This window comes from Pelobates fuscus, chromosome 6, assembly GCF_036172605.1.
Source record: "Pelobates fuscus isolate aPelFus1 chromosome 6, aPelFus1.pri, whole genome shotgun sequence".
In the NCBI taxonomy this organism is placed as follows: Eukaryota; Metazoa; Chordata; class Amphibia; order Anura; family Pelobatidae; genus Pelobates; species Pelobates fuscus.
Genome location: NC_086322.1, coordinates 203,464,257 through 203,486,378, shown reverse-complemented (window position 1 = coordinate 203,486,378; position 22,122 = coordinate 203,464,257).

Genomic DNA, 22,122 nt, shown 5'->3' with positions numbered 1-22,122 from the left:
TTTATACTTTAATTGTCCTGAATGTCTTAATATTACCTACTTAGATCTTTTGATTCCAAAATATGTTACAAAGTAAATAAAACACCTCATGAAAACGGGGGGGATCTACTAAATGGTCATTTCTGAAACTTCAAAACAGACCTAACTAAAGTATATTCATAGAACATACAAAAATAAATAATGGAGAGAAAATAATAAAAAATGATATGGAGACACCCTTCATCATATTTTCATATTTGAAAAGCGTTTCAAATGGGTTTTTTGTTTTCTCTTGGCTCAACAGCAAAAACAGATGTGAGGAAGGCTGATCTTGATGGATGCAAGTCTCTTTTCAGTTGTGTAACTAGCATATAGATCCTCATCTTGGACTGATATTAATAATCATCCTACTACAGAAGCCATAAGGTGGAAGTAAAAAGCAAAACATGAAATGTAATCCTTAAACAAAAACAAAACATGGGTTCTCAAAAAGTTACCTAAAGGTAAAGAGATCATATGTTGCAAATGGGTATTCAAGAAAAATGGATAAAGATGGAAATGTGGTCCATTACAAAGATAAACTAGCAAAAAAATAAATAAAAGATTTACTCAGAATTATGTAGAACACTATGATGAAAACCTTTGCAGCTGTAGTCAAGTTCATCAGAACATTTTTAAATATTGCAGCATCTAAACAGTTTTATGTAGAGTATCTAGACGAAAAGGCCGGCTTTCTTGAATGGCTAAATAGATGAAGAACTTATCTGATAGTTTATGTAGATGACATCATTTTGTGGACTAGGAGACAGTGAGACTATACATCGATTGTATCACAATTTATCAAAGAAGTTGAAGTCTAAAGAACGGAAATGAAATGAGATGAAACTGTCTTTTATCATGGAATGCAAGAAGAAATAAAAGACAATAGTACTGTATTCATCAGAAACATATAAAAGACAATAGTAGGTAAGCTTTTGTACCTAGCTACACCTTGCAGACCCCAGAGATATAAAATAGACTTGTTTACAAATTCTTATCAGCTCATACTATTCTGGTAAATTCTGGACAGATCAATTAGTTTGGCCAGAGTTTAATTTGTTCATAGCTATTGTGGACAAGTCTTATATACAGTTCACAACAATTATAATACACATACAACGCTACTATTATAGATAGTTGGATTAAACCCAACACTTTTAGCATTTTTGCAGGTTGAAACATTTGTAAAACATTTGGCTAGTCTTGTTGTATTGCCTCATGAGATTTCCCAAGTACTGATGAAACTTCCAGTAATACAGAAATACTTGCTTTGTGACCTTAATTGCCCTTTAGGATTTTAATTTTTTTTAATTTCCAAGGTACATGGCACCAAAAATACCCAGAAGTTTAAGATATTGGTTTTAAAAAGAAGAAAAAAGGCAAGTTAAGTTAAATAAAATTATGTGGTGAATAATGAGAAAAGGGTCGACATATCAATCTATATGAACAGCTAGTGAATGATAATTTGTGTACATGCTGTCACGTCCTGCTCTGTTCTGTGGAGATGTCTGGCAATGGCTTCTGGTATCCAGTACTCTTTTTGCTATTCTTGCTTAGTTTTCCTTGGTTTTTTGGTTTTCTAGTCTATGTCTGGTTTTCTTTATGCTGGGATTTCTGGGTTCATTCCTATAGTTCGTCCCTGGATTTCCCAGTCTCCAGGTTTCCTTTAAATGTTTGTTTTATGTTGCCACACCCGTTTGTTTTCCAACATTCCTTTCTGTTTCAGAGTCCTGCAGGCAGCTGCTCAAAGCTTCTGCCCTTTCTTGCAGGTAAGTGCTATATATGTCTACTTAGGATGTTTTAGTATACATTAGGCAGTGTAGGACCTGCCAGATATGGGGTACATTGGCGTTGTTGGCAGACTTATGCAATGTATGATCATATAGTGTGACTAAATCCCCATGATTTTCATATGTAGTACTTAGTTATTTCTCCTCTTGTTTTGCCTATGTTATCTTGTCTTGTTTTAGTTTGTATACCCAGCCCATGTACAGTCCTGTCCAGTCATGCCCATGTTATGTTCATGTTTTCCTCATGTCTTGTGTATATGTTCTGGGTTCAGCTTACTATCCTTCTCTGGTTTTGGGTTCTATTAGTTCTGTCTTGTTTCCATGTTTGGTGTCTTTCCTTGCTTTGCCTTGTTTCTAGTACTGGATACAATCTTGCTGCAGAGCCTCCCTATTAAGCTCCTGGTAGGTCTGCTAATTTCCATGCTCCTAGTTCCTGGTATCCGCTGAAGCTGATTCAGGGTCTTGGTATGTGGCTGCACAAACGCTGGTGCTCAACACCAGGGGGCGTGTGGTTACCCTGCACCAGACCCTGCTAATCCACCTCCACACTGTGACTCCTCAGGCATACTGGGTCCCGGTCCTGCACCGCCGCCCAGACACTGTCTGGGTCCCGGGCACTGGACTGCCACCCTGACACATGCATCCTGCTGTATGCATTTAATTAATATTCATCAGCCAAGTGGCCGTTATAGATCTCCTACAAATCTGCTATAAATTCATTGAACATTAGTAAATCTGGAAATTGTCAATGCAGATGAATTCAGTAATTTTCACCGGATTTTGTCCATTTGGAGAAAATCCTTTGTTTAATGAACAACCCTGATAATGATAAATGTTCAGAAAAAAAAGGAAAATAGGAGAAAGATTTCCAAAAAAAATATTTATATAATAAATATACATTCACAGCATGTTAAAATGTCCATTGATGTATTGGGCTTTGGCAAGAAATTCTAAATCAATAAAATAAACAAACATTCTAAATCAAGTAACATTAATATCACAATGTTTTCTAGTGTGTTACCACTTTAAGATATTACAACTTTAGGATTAAAATGCTAGTAATAACTATACAAATGTAATTTACTGGTGTGCGGGTACCAATAAATAACTTGCACGTATTTAGAAAGTAAATAAATAAAACTTGCGGGATTTACAGTGTAACACGCTATGAAAAAATCTAGTGTTTCTTGTGTGTTCCATGGTAATTGATGTCGCATGTAAAAACTTCAAACTTTAAACTTCTGACTTCAAATTTCTCATGTAAAGACTTCAAATTTACAGCAAAATGAGAAACAGCTGTGTAAATTGTCCATAATATTGAGCGGAAAGAAAGATAAATAATCAGAGACAAAACAATAATTTAAACCAAATGTAAACACAAATGGAGTTTATTCACGATAAAGTGATTTGAAAACTGAATAGCAAAATGTAGGTAATAAAAGCAGAGCAGGGGCGGGGCCTGACCTCAGAATGGACCAGTCTCATGTTGCAGCAGCTCCTGCTCATGGTGTGCGGATATCACCAAATACCGACTAAACCAACATCTGAAATTAGTACCCAAGGAGTATTTTTTTAGATCTGAGAATTTGTTTGATACAAATCTAATTAAACATTTTTGAAAAACAGCTGATATAAACAGCTATATAGATAATGATAGCTGCCATTGTAATTATTGGTTGTCCAATATCCCTAAAGGACAATTTATAAGATTAAAAAGAAATTGTACAGATGAGAAAATGTTCATAGAACAATCTGCCCTTTTAAAAAAATCAATTCTACCAAAAGGGATATAAGAGAGAGGATGTAGAAAAACAATTTAAAGAAGTCCAAATAAAACCAAGAAAAGATTTGTTAACCTATAAAGAATAAGTAAGAAAAACTCAAAAGAAAAAATCCCATTTATTTGTGATTTTTAACTCTGAGAGCCATATTTTTCAGAAAATTCTCAACAGACATTGGCACATTTTAAGGCAAAATGAGGATATTCATACCTACATGGGAGAAAAACCACAAATAGTTTATAGAGGGGCTAATAATTTTAAAAATATCTTAACTAAAAGTTATGTCCCCAGAGGTGCTGGGGGACAGCAAGCCCTGCCTATCGATTCCAAACATGCGGAATTTCTTGCTCATTCCATCCATGCAACCTCTGTGGCCTACAAGCCTGGCCGGAAGTATCCGAATGTCCAAATTGCCCGAAATTTGTCCGAATTGGCATTTGGAACGAAACAAATTGCACATGTCTAACATGTGCTAACACCTGACCACAGATGTCTAACGAGTTATCTTTAGTTATTCTTATACACACAGTTATATCTAGCTCGATTTGTTGTGTTTACTTAATATAACCATCTTACTAGTCTGTCTAGCATGTAATGCACCTGTTTTTTCATGTTACCATCAATCGCATAGTAAGCTGGTATAGCCTGATTTTTATTACATGTCGTTTTGTCTCATTACTGACTATTCATCCTTCACCCAATTATATAACAGACAAATGTGCAGTTTATTTGAAAGTCATGTCAATGATTACCGGTATCTTGTCTGAGTAATATTTGCTTGTTACTGCTGTTATGGCTTGGCAAGCTTGTTGTTACTCCGTGTGCGACAAAAATAAAGATTGACAAACAAAAAAAAGCAGAGCTGCATTTATTTGACTTTTCTTTTTCAAGATCACCTATGTTGGTTTTCTAATTGCTCCAGTGAATGGTTAACACTTATGAAATTTACATTACTTTTTACTGAAACACATCAAAATAAAAAAAAAATATAAAAAATCATGCCTTATATGATTACAGCAGTGAGTTGCTGTTACAGTTGGCTACTGTATAAAGACTCACATGTAACACTAAATAAAAATACATGTGTATTAATAAACAAATACAGTTTATAAATATTTATATTGCAGTTTTATTTGTTAGTATATATTAGTAACATTCCTTATTTGTATAAATGTTACTAATAAATAATAAATGTTACTAATTATTGTAAAACATGATAGAAGTATGAATTCAATGGCTTTATTTCTCTATGTGAAAGATCCATATCTGAATGTGAGAATTATTTTTTTCATTAAATTTTACTCAAGGTAAGTGTCAGGGTACCTGTGGTCTCTACCTCCGAAAGAGGTAGAGACTTAGCTGTTCCTTCATCCAGACGGCCTGATGGCTCCCTTCCCCACGGTCTATCCGGTCATGCAAGGCCGGCCGCGAGGAAGTGACTGCCTTTTACAGCATCTAGGCAGGAAGTTGTCATCAGGACACTCCTCCGGAACGACCTGTCACTCAATTGCTGCAGGACCAATCAGGACGCCTCGGAGGCGTGGTTACTGCTCTGAACAGGGTATTTAACTGAGCTTCTTTCATTAGCTCATTGCCCTGTCGTGGTTCTAGCTTGTTCTAGTCACTCAGTGCTTGTGTATTCTATTATTCCCTTTTGGTTTTGACCCGGCTTGTTTACCTTACTCTGCTTATCTCTGTTACCCTTGATTCGGCTTGTCTCTCGCTTACCTGTCTTCTGTTACCCTCGACCTCGGCTTGTCTTTGACCATTCTATACTGTACTACTTACGTTAGTCCGGCCATTCTAAGGTCCGGTATACGTATCTGGCTACTGTTTGTACTCTGCGTGTTGGATCCCTGTCCCGATCCTGACAGTAAGGTTTTTACAGTATTTGCATACAGAAGAATTCTATCTCCTCTAGTAGATTTTACGGTTTCTCTTGGCTGTAGTGGCATACAGGATTTTTTTTTTTACCTTTTAGATTTCACTTCAAATAGTATTTCTTGCTATTTACTGTACTCACATGCAAGAGAAAGGAATTGTTTTTGATTATTAGATTTGTAAATACAGTTTTTACTGTACTTGCAAAATCATTGTGAGTTATTCTCACCTGAGCATCCTAGGTACCATGACACAAAGTATAGTAGTGGCTTTGGTTTTGCCAAGAAAGGATAGTACGGGACAGTGGTTCTCACAAGAAAAAAAGTTATGTTTCTACTGCACTTGCTCAAAAACAGTAGAGGAATTTGTTCCTCTGATGAGAATAGCACGTGACTACTGTTCTTGTGAGGTATTCTGCATGAAATAATATGGGTTAAATTTTAATGCTTTTTTGGTACATATGTTAACAGTTTAATAATTTTCTGTTTTGATCAATGTCTGATACCTGCTATACCAATGATTTAGTAAATTAACCATGTCCTAATCCTGCCTACTGCTGGCATAGAATTTATGGTGTAAATGTTTCCTATATCTGTGCATATGTACCTATAGCAGGATTAAAATTGCCACTGCTGTAGGCAGAATGCCAGGTTGGGGCTCCCTCCTACAGCCCTGTGTTAAATATTTTGTGAGTGGTGTGGGTGGTGGTTGTATTAAATGTGTGAAGGGGGCTAAGAGCTGTATAAGGGGGAATATTGAGTGTGCTGTGTGTGCTGGGTAAGTGTCGCGTGTGGTGGCTGAGTTTTGTATTTGTGGAGGAATCTGAGGTTGTAGCACTCTGAGTCATTGAGAAGTGTTGTAGACTTGTAGACTTCCTCAGGAGCTTGATGTTTCTTTATTCTTCAGCATTTAAATATGCTGGGCTGCGTCCTAGTGCTATGTTTGTTTTAAATGCCGAAGCATGAAGAAACATTATCTCCTGAGGAAGTCTACAATTAGCCGAAACGTGTTGAGAAGATCGGTAACCCCAGAATACATTCAGCAGTATTTGAAGACTGGACTCTCTGTTTTCTGATTACCGAACAAGGAAGCTGGATTGAGACTCTACTAGCTGACTGTTGATCCAGGGGATTAAGCCTATTTGAGGCAACAAGCGCTTGTGCACATACTGATTTATTTCAATTGTGCCTCTACTTTTGTGAGTGTTCCCACTTTCTTTTTATATTTGTGTATATTAAAGTTTGCTCTATGATTTTTTTGTTTATCTTTTATATGGGAGTCTGGTCCTCAACTCAACATTGTTGGTAACTATAACCACCACATATCTTGTGACTGTGGCACCCTGCACTGTATTTTCACCTGTGTATTTTCACCTGTGTGCTATACAGTTAACTTACAGTTGGTTATATCAGAGGGATTCAGGGAGTTTTTCCCATTTTTCAGTGGCTTGCCTGCACTATTTGTCCTTTTTTAGCTTATAGGTTATCTAACTCTGTATGGGGCTTAGTCTATCTCGTAAATATGAATTAATGTTGTAACTTTAATGCATTTCTGTGAGATTGATAAATACTGTTTTGGGTGAACTTGTTTCTGATGATGACATTCTCACACACTGTTCTTTAGAAACTCGAGAAGTAAGAGAGAAATGATTCAATTTGTTTGTTTAGAACCATAAATTATTGCAAATGCCACTTAAAGTAAAAGGAATAGGCATACAAGAGAATAAAGAACATATATAATCCTAAGTGGAATTTCGAGGAAAAAAAGTGCACAAAAAAAGTGTATTAATAGTGGCAAACTTGCAATAAACTTAATTTGAAACTGAACTGATATTTCCAATTGGTTTCATTGTGAATGCTTTATTTCTTTTCATTCTTAACCCCTTAACGCCGTTACGGCGTTCTATGCCGTCGCGGCTTTAAAGGGCTTTAAAGCCGTTGCGGCGGCATAGAACGCCGTAACGGCTTGCAGCCCTGGAGGTCCGGCGGTACTCACCTCTGCCGCGATCCTCTTCTGGGGGGCTGCCTGAGAGCCCAGGCAGCCCCCCTCCGGCAAATGAGGCCCCCGGGGGCCATGTGATCGCTCTCAAAGAGCGATCACATGGCCCCCTATAGTTGGCTATGGATCTGCCAGCAGGGGGACTGTCTAAAATATTAGACAGTCCCCCTGCTGGTAGGTAGTGTAAAAAAAAAAAATTAAGATGTTATAAAATAAATTAAATGTCTTTTTATATATATATAATATATGTATATATATTATATATATATACGTATAATTACAATAATAAATAAATAAAATAATTAAATAAATAAATAAAATATTGAAACAAAATTTAAAATAAATTATATATTCATATGTAATTTCATTCTAACTGTATTTTGTTATTAATATATATATATATTGGAAACAGAATACACTTAGAATGACATTCTATATATAGCTATCTATATATAAAATACAAATAACCGCAAATATATATATATAGAGAGAAATACATATAATTACATAAAAGATTACATTAGTATACACGTAGAATTTAAATACCTATAAATGCATATATATAAAAATTCTACGTGTATATTTAAGTAATTTTTTTAACATAATTATGTCATTTGATTAATTAAAATTTGATTGACATGCCTGACAACACAGGGAGAAAGTGCATAGAATTTAATTCACAAGCACTATATTTGACCCTGTAACTCTCCAAGACACCCTAAAACCTGTACATAAGGGGTACTGTTTTACTCGGGAGACTTCGCTGAACTCAAATATTAGTGTTTAAAACTGGTAAATTGTATTACAACGATGATATTTTAAGTAAAAGGGAAGTTTTTTGCATTTTTTACAAACAAACGGCACTTTTATGGACTATATTATTGTTGTAATATGTTTTACTGTTTTAAAACACTAATATTTGTGTTTAGTGAAATCTCCCAAGAATAACAGTACCCCCCATGTACAGGTTTTATGGTGTTTTGGAAAGTGAGAGAGTCACATATAAGGCTTGCATAGCCACTTAGTCACAAACACTGGCCAAATATTAGTTTTTTGCTTTTTTCACACAAAAACAAATATGAACGCTAAATTTGGCCAGTGTTTGTGACTAAGTGACTACTAAAAAAAGGCTAAACATACCCCACGTTCAATACCTTGGGTTGTCTACTTTTTCAAATGGTATGCCATTATGGGGGTAATTCTCATTGCTGGGCTACCACACCGTCTCAAAGGTAACATTACCAATCTGGCAAATTTCAATTTGAAAATTTCTATATTTGACCCTGTAACTTTCCAAAACACCATAAAACCTGTTAATGGGTTAACTGTTCTACTCGTGAGACACCGCTGATTACAAATATGTGCATTTTTTTGCAGTAAAACCTAACAGTATTATGACATTTACAGCTAAAATGTGAAGCGGAACTACAAATTTTTTAAAAAAATTAAAATTTCTCACAGTTTTTTTAATTTTATTCATAATAAATTATGTTTCATATATGAATATTTTATATGAAATTAAAGCCCTGTTTCTCCTGAACAAAATGATATATAATAAGTGTGGGTGCATATAATATGAAAGAGGGGAACTACGGGTGAACAGACATATAGCGCAAATTCCAGTTTTTGTTTACGTTTTGTTTTGATCAGAACGTGTACTATTGACTCCATCCTGAAGGGGTTAAAAACTAATTATAAGAATAAGAAGGACAAAATTTCCCTTTACACGTTTCCTGCAAGTGATTTTTATATATCTAGAAGGCTTGGACTCTCTGTATTGCTTCTGGCTGTGCACAGTGGCGGATCCAGGGACGGGGGGCACAGGGCAATTGCCCCCCACAAGGAAATAGTGAGGACCAGGGTCTCCCCTGTCGGCTCTTGCAGGGCTGGCGCAACCCAAGACCCTGATGCTTGCCTTCACGGACCAGAGGGGAGATCAGTGAGGGGAGATCAGGGAAAGAGCTAAGACTTTTTCTATGTACACAAAAGGCCTATTTCTCTCAAATATTGTTCATAAATCTGTCTAAATCTGTGTTAGTGAGCACTTCTCCTTTGCCAAGATAATTCATCCACCTCACAGGTGTGGCATATCAAGATGCTGATAAGACAGCATGATTATTGCACTGGTGTGCCTTAGGCTGGCCACAATAAAAGGCCACTCTAAAATGTGTAATTTTACTGTATTGGAGAGGTCTGGAAACAAGTCAGTATCTGATGTGACCACCATTTGTCTCACGCAATGCAACACATCTCCTTGGAGTTGATCAGGTTGTTGATTGTGGTCTGTGGAATGTTGGTCCACTCCTCTTCAATGGCTATGCAAAGTTGCTGGATATTGGCAGGACCTGGAACATGCTGTCTTATACGTCGATCTAGAGCATCCGAATTATGCTCAATGGGTGACATGTCTGGTGAGTATACTGGCCATGCCAGAACTGGGATGTTTTCAGCTTCCAGGAATTGTGTACAGATCCTTGCAACATGGGGCCATGCATTATCATGCTGCAACATGAGGTGATGGTTGTGGATGAATGGCACAACAATGGGCCTCAGGATCTTGTCACAGTATCTCTGTGCATTAAAAATCCCATCAATAAAATGCACCTGTGTTCATTGTCCATAACATAGGCCTGCCCATACCATAACCCCACCGCCACTATGGGCCACTCAATCCACAACGTTGACATCAGCAAACCACTCACCCACATAACACCATACACATTGTCTGCCATCTGCTCTGTACAGTGAAAACCGGGATTCATCCATGAAGAGAACACCTCTCCAAACTGCGAGACACCATCAATGTGAGCATTTGCCCACTCAAGTCAGTTACGATGACGAACTGCAGTCAGGCCGAGACCCCGATGAGGACGACGAGCATGCAAATTAGCTTCTCTGAGACGGTTTCTGACAGTTTGTGCAGAAATTCTTTTTGCAGCAGGTGTCCAGGTGGCTGGTCTAAGACGATCTTGGTAGTGTAGATGCTGGATGTGGAGGTCCTGGGCTGGTGTGATTACATGTGGTCTGTGGTTGTGAGGCCAGTTGGATGTACTGCCAAATTCTCTGAAATGCCTTTGGAGATGGCTTATGGTAGAGAAATTAACATTCAATTCACAGGCAACAGCTCTGGTGGACGTTCCTGCAGTCAGCATGCCAATTGCACGCTCCCTCAAAACTTGCGACATCTGTGGCATTGTGCTGTGTGATAAAACTGCACATTTTAGAGTGGCCATTTATTGTGGCCAGCCTAAGGCACATCTTTGCACTAATCATGCTGTCTAATCAGCATCTTGATATGCCAAACCTGTGAGGTGAATTATCTCGGCAAAGGAGAAGTGCTCACTAACACAGATTTAGACAGATTTGTGAACAATATTTGAGAGAAATAGGCCTTTTGTGAACATAGAAAAAGTTTTAGATTTTTGAGTTCAGCTCATGAAAAATGGGGGCAAAAACAAAAGTGTTGCGCTTATAATTTTGTTCAGTGTATATAAAGGGAAGGTATTAATTCCAATCCCTATATTTCAAAGATTTTAAAATTGCAGTGAGCATTTGAAGTCCCATTGATGTCTACATTGGTTTAAGTATTTAAAATGTGCACAATTCCCTGTAAGCATGTTAGCTTTTTCTTCATCAAAGTGATAAGGTGTGTGACAAATGCCGCTTTCCAAAGACGTTTGCCACGGACTCCTGGAGAAGTGTGGAAGCTGGCCTCCTGCCCACAAACTATGGACCAGGTCAGCGACTGTACCCATATTGTGATCCCCCTGGTTCTCCGGGTTCGCGACTGTCCATTCGTGCGCATAGAGCCGAACGCTAGCTCCCTGGCAGCTGTTTGCACGGACCAAAACCGCGAATAGACTTCAGGGTGACTTAGCCGCGAATGCCCTGGAACTATTTTCGGTATTAAGACTTTGCGGTTCCCGGTCGGTCCCCAGCGGCCCTTGGCCGTGATTCTGTGGAACTATTCTTGGCATGAAGACTTTACGGTTCCTGGTTGGTCCCCAGCGGCACTTAGCAATTATTTTATGGAACTATTTTGGGCATAGGACCATGTGTGCGGTCAGTCAAATTATGACTTCCAGGAAAATCCTGAACCCCTGAACCGATCTGGGTGATTTTCGGATATGTTGGTCACCCAGATCGGGTCAATTATGGGATGTAATCTTTAGGAGGTTTTATTTATTTTAAGGTACTTTTGGAGTGTTTGGGAAATGTGTGTTTTTTTGTGCCTGGAGATAATTGAGTTTAATACAGTGCTTGACTCAATTATCTCTCAGGCACAGGGGAAGGATTATCTTGTTTTGTATGGGAGTGTCCTGGACCTGAGAGCCAATGTAATTGTGTGTATGTTTTTACTGTAGTCTACTCTCAGGTCCAGAGGGTGTGCCCCTTGCATGGGGACCTACATTTAAGGCCAGCTGTGACTGCCAATAAACATATTCCAGCTTGTACTCCCAGAACTATTTGTCATCTGGTTTCTGGGAGGGGAAAGGGCTACTCATTAATCACTGTTCCAGTGTGGAGGATTCAACTGGGAAAGTCCTTGAAAGGACTAGAGCTCCCAGGTCGGAGTGTTGTTCAGTGCCTGGGGGTATCTAGAGCTAATTCCCCATTCGACTCCAGAAGGGAGCAGTTCCAGGACCCCAGTCAAGCCACGGCGACTGTGGGCAGAAGTGCTGCGGTTTGTCCCCTGTTCCAGCTAGGAAGCGGTCCTTGACGAAGGTACCAAGCCAGGGGTACAGGGAGCTCCATTACAAGGTGCTACTTAAAATAATAGCTAAAGTAGTTAGATACTTAGTCTTTATTATAAAAAGAGACATAAATGGGCAGACAAAGAATAACATAACTATTTCTTTTATATGCAAATTTTTTACAAATGTTCACGTAAATTCCATTAAACAGAAATTATTAAAATGTGCTTTAAGTTAGGACAAAAATAATAAAATTATAATTATCTAACGGTGGCCAGTTATTTTAAAATTAGTTTCCAATTTAGTCTAGGGTGTTTGATGTTGGTGTGTTATAAATCTAAATGAAAACAAATGATTTAAAACAGGCATTGGCACATAAGATATTTTAAAATGAATGGAAACAGATTGTGAATAATAAGAATAGAAAATGTCAACATCCGAGCCTAAAAAAAGAAGGTTTCAGCACAAATAGGAAATGGGATTTGGAAGAAAATCAAAGACTGACAGCCCATAGGGCAGGATTGATTAAACATAATCGGTGAAGCAATAAGAAGTCAAATAAAGTTCATTTCTGTTGGCGATAACTCTGTGCTTTTTGCTGTGTATGCCAATTATGTACATAGTTGTCTTTTGTTTAACATATCAACACAATGTTTTGTTATAACATACCTCCAACAAAACCCTGGATGTAATAAAAACGCATAAAGATCTTGTAGGAGGCATAATACTATATACTATATATTACATATTTTTTAGGAAACAAATGCTTTTTTGCACCATTTGGTTCAAGGACCAAGTGAAAACAGTAATTAATAGAGGGAACATGAGATGGAGCAGTAAAAAAAAATCTATCTAAGAAGACTTTTCTCCTGATTTTCCATTTCTTTTCTTTTAATGATCACTTCTATCTTGATAAAATCCAAATTTTTAGCTGTCTCCTAGCCATCAATCTTCTTTTTTTCCCATTAATCATCACTTTTGTTGGTGCCACAAATTTCAGAATCAAAACAAACATGCGTATCCACTGTGCAATTTGTTTGGTTTGTCTCATTTGTTTCCTGGATCAGGTCTTTGGGATTAAAATGTAGCCGTCAAAAAAAAATTGTTCGACTGAAATTTTTTTCTTGCTGTGCATAAATCTAACGAAATTTAATTTTGTGATTCCAGCATGTGAGAGAAAAGAAGGTTTGAACTGTCTGTAAAAGTTGATTATCAAAAGCTATCTGTGAAAGTTTGGATTTAGTTCATAGACTGAGAATTTATTTGCTGATAAGCATAAGAAGAATGGCATCAGCATATGCCATGACCTTATAGTCATCTCTTCTTATACCTAGATTGCAATATCTTGAGTGAGATGTATGGTCTGAAGAAGGGGTTCAGGAGATAGGGTGAAAATAAGTGGGGACAAGAGGCATCCTTAACATGTGCCATTGGTAATGGGAAATATTGGTGCAGCAACATAAGGTAAAAGGAGACAGTTTCTAGAAGAGTTATATAGTGTGGTGAGGATGTTGAGAAAGTTGGGGGGAAGCCTAGATGTGCTAGTACCATGAACAGAAAGGGCCACTGATGGCAGTATTCTAGGAATACTAAAGCCATGGGAAGATGATGCTGTTTCGCATACCAAATAGAATCATTTGTCTGTCTAGTGTTTTGGTTATGATTTTAATGTCAGTATTAAGTAATGAGATTGGGCGATCTTGTCCAGTATACTTATGGTCTTTGTGGGGTTTGGGAATTAGGCAAATGTTTGCCGTCAACATGTCAGGTGGGAGAGAATGTCCATGAAGCATTGCATTAAAGACCTGAAACCTAGAGGTAAAATGTGTTCACTGGAGGTTTTATAATATAATGTTGTAAAGGTATCTGACCCTGGACTCTCAGTTCATTCACATCAAAGTCTACCGACAAGTTTCCTTTCGCTTCTTCTGACATAGCAGGTGCTAAGGTGCTAAAAAACTTCAGTCAAGTTGTGTGTGTTTGTATTCTGCGTGGGTGAGTGGTTGTATAATGCAGAGTAGTATTGTACAAATGTGTGTGTGATTGTCTCAGGTTCTTCTGGGATTGTGCCTGAACAGTTGTGAATTTTAAAAATTCGTTTAGCCTCTGTTTTACATTTAAGACAATTCGCTAGAAGTGAATTTGCTTTGTTACTCTTTTCATAGAACTTCTGTTTGGTCCCCATTAGGGCTTTGCACATGTCTGCTAGTGCAAGAGAATTTCAGCCTGTCACAAACAGCATTTAGTAGGGTTAATTGAGTTGAAGTATTTATGTTGTTCTTCAGGGAATTTTAGTTTGGCCATTGGGTCTGATACGATTTTAGTTCTACATTTTTTAAGATGAGTAGCTAAGGAGATTTATTTCCCCCTTATAATCGGTTTATGTGCAGTCCACACTATGCCGAGGGAGGAATCTGCTGTGTAATTGTAGGAGAAATACTCTTTGATATAATTAGTTAGCATCTCAAACACTGTTTTGTTATGAAGTAAAATTGGGTTTGGTCGCCATGACCACAGATTGGCCATATTGGGTATGGATATTGTAAGTGCTCTGCATGGTTTGACCAGGAAATATTACTCATGTCTTTTTGTGATGTGTGTCTGAAGAGAATGTGCAGTCTTGTGTAGAGGGATGCAAGGGATGCTCGGGGGGAGGGAATATCTAGCAGATTAGAGGATTCAAGAAATTTAGAGAATAGTTTATAGTCCCTCAACCTCCTGTCCATGGCTGACACATGGGTAGCATTGATAAGGGAATCTTTTAAGCAAACAAAGAAGTTTGAATGACTATCTGTTCCTGTCCAAATTAGAGATGTTTAATTTGCGTATACACAGAAGTAAATTCACACTGACACATGGAGTTCAGGTTAAAAGCACTTCAGGAAATTTATTAGCATCTGAACAAAGCAGGCTTGCAAGTCCTTTTTAAAGATAAAATTACATCATTGTAAAATCAAGATAAAAAGTGAGGAAACATTGTCAATTGGCTAAGAGAAGAAGTGGTTAGTTAAATGCCCTCCCTGTTGGGTGTTACGTCTTACATCATAACTGACGTCATAAAGTTCTCCTCCAGATTTCAGCGCCATCTTGCTAGCACGAGGAGTTCTTTCGATGGGAGGGGGCATTTTGGCAGCTATCCATAAAGAGTAGCTGATACCTTTAGTCTTTCAAGGTTAGTATCCTCAGTATTCTCAAGGCCTCTTTGGCAATTATACACTCTATCAATACTATCTGCTACAGTGTGTTCTTTGAATCAGAAGATTCTAGCATTTTCTGCTGACATGCTGTTTCTACGAACAAAGGAATCTTGTAAAGTTTAAACTATGAGGCATGAGAGCTGAATATGAGAATATAGTATTAAAAGGGGCCCAGTAAGGATTATATAGTTTATAAGGGGCCTAATAATGGATATAAGTTATAAGGGGTTAATAATTCTACAACAGCATTACAATCAGCACCTTTAACAAGATGTGAGTGGGACAGAGTAGAGATATGGGTTCTGATTTTTTCCCAAAAGTATCAGAAGAATAAGGGCATAAATGGAGGCAAACACAAGTTGAAAGGTCCCTTTTGCCCCACTAAAGACAAGAATCTGCCACCTTGGTCAAGAAATTTTATTATGTCTGTTAATGGGCAGTTAGATTGTAGCAGGATAGCCACACCTATTGATTTGGGGTCCGGAGAGTTAGCCAAATCACAGCATTTAAAATGTCTATTGACTAGAGGGAAGTGGTGTAAGTCTGTAAAGTGAATCTATTGTACCAGTATAACTTCTGCTTTGGAGTCCCAAAAAAGAGGTTGTGTATTTTAGCTGCAATGTTGAGGCCCTTAGCATTTATCGAGACACAGTTCAATTTAAGGCACATAGAAAATACAATGTGTATGCTTATTTAACTGAAAACGGAACAAGATGTAGGAAGAGGAACAGGTAGGGATATGGTCCAGGGACCCATGCAACCATAAGAAAGACAACAGAGAAAGAAGAGATAGAGAAATGGGATTATCCTTTGTGTCAGTTTAGGGTGGCTGGGTGACCTATTGGGACCTTTAGATCATATACAGGAAAGGTTGAGGACTAAGGAAAGAGAGGGAGAGAGTATTAGAAAGGAAGAGGTTGCAGACCGCTTCTTCTTTCTAGTAGAGAATGGTTCTGTACAATTTAGAATGTCCTGGAAATGTCTGTGTGTGAATGCATGCTACTAAGGCAAGTTAATAGTAATAACTAGCAGAGCTCTGGCCCCCCTAACTCTAAACTACGTCTGAAATCACACAAAAGTTAGGATTAGGAGGGTTCCACCAATTATCCTTAGGGGGTTGGGACTAGTCTTACAAACCAGTGCAAAAAGGGTTAATAAGGACTGCAGCTTGCCAATGTAAGGGTTAATAAGGGCTGCAGTTTGCCACAGCTTCCATTGAAGAGCCACTAAACTTTGGGCTAGGACTAGAACACTATAGCATAGTAGATATATTGGGGATAGGGTATCCATTTGGTTATATGCAAATTTAAACATGTACAGTCATATGAAGGAAGAGAGGAAAAAAAAAGGAACAATAGTGTTTCACATATATCATATCTAATGGAAATATTTTTAGCAATGAAACCATTTAGCTTTGAAATGTAACTGAAGTCTTCTATAAGCCCTGAAGAAATTAACAGTTCCAGATCATTAAAACTTGACACAAGCAAAAAATCTAAACTTATGCAAGCATTGTCAGATTAAAGTCTGTTGCTTTCCTAGGAAGTTCAGGGGAACAGTAGTTTCAGTGAAACAAGTTTAACAAGAACCAATTAAAGAGGGCTCCCAGAAGCTTTACAAAGAACATCAATTAACACTTTCTGTTGATTAAATAGAAAAAGCAGCCAAGAATGTCAGAACTAATTTGCTGATTTCTAAAACATGAAAGAAGAAAAGCAAGTATGCTTTCAACCAACGTACCTTTTACTTTCTGTTGGCAGCGCCGAATTGGTGTTTGGAGAGTGAAAGGCTCAATGTGCCCGATCCATGAGCCGTTCTGCTTCTGGAAGTCGGCCTCTCAAAGCAATTCGATGGATATGTATTTAGGGAAGTCCTTTTGTTCTTCTCCAAGCATGCAGAGTTGCCAGGTTTTTGTTAGTGTGCATCGCACAACTCACTTCCAAGTTGAAGTCAGATAGAGTTATGGTGTCTGGGTCTTGCCAGGATGGGCACAGAAGATGGGCGCCACAGTCAAGTGTCTCACCTTTCTTCCTCCTCAAATGATTAAAACTGTCCCCGAAGGTAACAGGGTTGGGTAAGACACAGGCTTCCTCAAACTCTGGCCCTCCAGATGTTGTTGAACTACAACTCCTATGATTCTATTAATGAAATAGATAGGCTAAGAATCATGGTAGTTGTAGTTCAGCAACATCTGGAGGGCCGGAGTATGGGGAAGCCTGGGTAAGAGGGTTTTGGGTTTTGTGCTGCTGATTGCTGTTGAAATTAGCCTAGTCTCAGCAGAGCTCTATAGTGCTTTGACCTCCCTCATGGAAAGACAAACTCACCCTATTTACAGCTGTTTAAATTTATATACAGTACATTTCTATTTTTGAATTACGTACCTCTTGTTGTCTTCTAACACCCATATCTCAGTGGAACTTGTTCATCACTCATTGTTTAATTAAAAAAAAAGAATTACAACTAAAATGTGCTTTACACTTGTATTAATTATTCACACCACCTCCCAATTTTTTCAAGATTGACAAATATCACAGAGAGAGTGCACATTTGCTGACTGTTCTCTAACATCCACCACAGCTAATACATCAACAGGATTGAACTGGGATACAGCAATACAACAATATCTGAAGATTCCATGCACATCATTGTGAATTAAGGAATTGAAGGCTATTTGCAAACAATATCTTTCTCTTTGCTTTCCCCTTTTTGGAATTAATGATCACTTTAAAAAAAAAGAAAAATCAGTGCCTAGTGCTTAAGGTGACTGGATACGTCTTAGCATAGTTCCGACTCTCCAAATTTTAAACTATGGCTGAAAAACTCTTCTGAGATGAATAAACCCTCCTGTCTCTGCTGCGGACCGAGACTACATTATATGCAAGGAGTGTTAAAGTCTGTTGGGCTCTCACTTACAGTATCTCACAAAAACTGAGTACACCCCTTAAAATTTTTGTAAATATTTTGTTATATCTTTTCATGTGACAACACTGAAGAAATGACACTCTGCAACAATGTAAAGTAGTAAGTGTACAGCCTGTATAATGGTGTAAATTTGCAGTCCCCTCAAAATAACTCAACACACAGCCATGAATGTCTAAACTGTTGGCAACAAAAGTGAGTACACCCCTAAGTGGAAATGTGCAAATAGGGCCCAAAGTGTCAATATTTTGTGTGGCCATCATTATTTTCCATCACTGCTTTAACCCTCATGGGCATGGACTTCACCAGAGCTTCACAGGTTGCCACTGTAGTCCTCTTCTACTCTTCCATGATGACATCACGAAGTTGGTAGATGTTAGAGAACTTGCGCTGCCTCACCTTCTGTTTCAGGATTCCCCACAGATGCTCAATAGGGTTTAGGTCTGGAGGCATGCTTGGCCAGTCCATCACCTTTACCGTAAGCTTCTTTAGCAAGGCAGTGGTCGTCTTGGAGGTGCGTTTTGGGTCGTTATCATGTTGGAATACTGCCCTGAGGAACAGTCTCCGAAGGGATGGGATCATGCTCTGCTTCAGTATGTCACAGTACATGTTGGCATTCATGGTTCCCTCAATGAACTGTAGCTCCCCAGTGCCGGCAGGCCCAGACCTTGACACTCCCATCACCATGCTTGACTTTAGGCAAGACACACTTGTTGACTCCTCACCTGGTTGACACCACACACACTTGACACCATCTGAACCAAATAAGTATATCTTGGTCTCATCGGACCACAGAGGTTCCAGTAATTCATGTCCTTAGTCTGTTTGTCTTCAGCAAACTGTTTGCAGGCTTTCTTGTGTATCATCTTTAGAAGAGGCTTCCTTCTGGGACGACAGTCATGCATACCAATTTGATGCAGTGTATGACGTATGGTCTGAGCACTGACAGGCTGACCCCCACCCTTCAACCTCTGCAGCAATGCTGGCAGCACTCATATGCATAGGCGTGGGCAGCCTATTGCACAAGGGTGTGCACCCTAAAGCACAAACACACACGTCGCGTGTATATGTATGTGTGTATGTATATATTGTGGCGGAACCAACCTCGCCACTATGTTCTGGAGAAGCCTAATTGCTCGCCTGCTGCCTCTGGACTATGGCCCCATGTTAAAAGCTTGCATTTTCCCCTGCAGAAAGGCTTGTTCGTGCCTTTCTGCCTGGGTGTTCAGTAGATTGAATCTACCGAACCAACTCACAAATGAATGGACCACCTGGGTAAGGAGTGTGCCAGTGATTTACCTCCCAGAAGTTGCGGTTAACCGCAGCTTAATAGATGAACGCTGGGTGGCCGCTGTTCGTATAGCCGAACACGTTGCAGCGGGCATCTTAAACTCCCGAATGGCCAGCGTTGTTCAGCTCCAAACCTGTGGAACTCAAAATGGACAGTTAAACGCACAAACATCGCTGTGCCGCTGACCTCCATTCTCCTGCCTTCAGTCGTTTAGCCGAACGCTGGTCCCTTCAGTATTTTAATGTGTGAACAGTGTTACCCCAGATAGCTATGCCATGGAGCCTATTCGTATACCGAAAGACTATGTGAAAGACTTTGGCTCAATGGCGATTGAACTGTATGTATGTGATCTGAGCGCCATTCGGTAATAATGTGCGCTCAGATCTAAGCTATCTGGGGATAGGTTGAATCTATCTGTTTTATGCAATGGCTGCACAGTTATATATTTTTATGTCTTTTTACTGCCATTTGGTTAATGGAGTTTTGCCTCTGTCCTTGGAGATAATTGGATTATGTCCCAATTATCTCCAGAATAGAGGGGAGGGATTGTATGCGCTTTGGGAGTGTTTTAACCCTGTATGCCTGTGATTGGTCATTTTACCATTTGTGTCCCAGTCTTCCATCTGGTCCCCTAGGGGAGTGTCCACCAGGTGGAAGACCTGCATAAATACCGGACAGGTAGCCCCATTAAATGAGACCACTGCTTGACCCTTAACACGGAGCCTTGTTTCGTTCTTGGGGGGATTGCTACTTCAGACTGATTGCCAGGAGTGTAAACTGTTCGTATGATTTTTCCTGTTCACAAATTTGCAGTATTCGTATTGTTCCAGTTCGGGTGTTTGAAGCATTAGTGTGTTTCCAGTTCGGAAGATTGGTGTTCTGCAGTTGCTGCCTGTATATCTGGAAGGGAATATCCTCTAAACGTCTTTTAACCCCTTTAATGCCTGGGGGTGCCATTATATATATATATATATATATATATATATATATATTTGCAAGATAAAGTATGTGAACCCTTTGGAATGATATGGATTTCTGCATAAATTGGTCATAAAATGTGATCTGATCATCATCTAAGTCACAACAATAGACAATCACAGTCTGCTTAAACTAATAACACATAAAGAATGAAATATTGCCATGTTTTTATTGAACACGTCATGTAAACATTCACAGTGCAGGTGGAAAAAGTACGTGAACCCTTGGATTTAATAACTGGTTGAACCTCCTTTGGCAGCAATAACTTCAACCAAACGTTTCATGTAGTTGCAGATCAGACATGCACAACGGTCAGGAGTAATCCTTGACCATTCCTCTTTACAGAACTGTTTCAGTTCAGCAATATTCCTAGGATGTCTGGTGTGAATTGCTTTCTTGAGGTCATGCCACAGCATCTCAATCCGGTTGAGGTCAGGACTCTGACTGGGCCACTTCAGAAGGCGTACTGTCTTCTGTTTAAGCCATTCTGTTGTTGATTTACTTCTATGCTTTGGGTCATTGTCCTGTTGCAACACCCATCTTCTGTTGAGCTTCAGCTTGTAGACAGATGGCCTTAAGTTCTCCTGCAAAATGTCTTGATAAACTTGGGAATTAATTTTTCCTTCGATGATAGCAATCCGTCCAGGCCCTGATGCAGCAAAGCAGCCCCAATCCATGATGCCCCCACCACCATACTTCACAGTTGGGATGAGGTTTTGATGTTGGTGTGCTGTGCCTCTTTTTCACCACACATAGTGTTGTGTGTTTCTTCCAAACAACTCAACTTTGATTTCATCTGTCCACAGAATATTTTGCCAGTACTGCTGTGGAACATCCAGGTGTTCTTGTGCAAACTGTAAACGTGCAGCAATGTTTTGTTTGGACAGCAGTGGCTTCCTCTGTGGTATCCTCCCATGAAATCCATTCTTGTTTAATGTTTTACATATTGTAGATTCGCTAAAAGGGATGTTAGCATTTGCCAGTGACTTTTGTAAGTCTTTAGCTGACACTAGGATTCTTCTTCACCTCATTGAGCAGTCTGCGCTGTGCTCTTGCAGTCATCTTTACAGGACGGCCACTCCTAGGGAGAGTAGCAGTGCTGAACTTTCTCCATTTATAATTTGTCTTACCGTGGACTGATGAACAGCAAGGCTTTTGGAGATGCTTTGATAACCCTTTCCAGCTTTATGCAAGTCAACAATTCTTAATCATAGGTCTTCTGAGAGCTCTTTTGTGCGAGGCATCATTCACATCAGGCAATGCTTCTTGTGATAAGCAAACCCAGAACTGGTGTGTGTTTTTTATAGGGCAGGGCAGCTGTAACCAACACCTCCAATCTCATCTCATTGATTGGACTCCAGTTGGCTGACATCTCACTCCAATTAGCGCTTGGAGATGTCATTAGTCTAGGGGTTCACATACTTTTTCCACCTGCACTGTGAATGTTTACATGGTGTGTTCAATAAAAACATGGCAACATTTCATTCATTGTGTGTTATTAGTTTAAGCAGACTGTGATTGTCTTTTGTTGTGAGTTAGATGATGATCAGACCACATTTTATGACCATTTTGTGC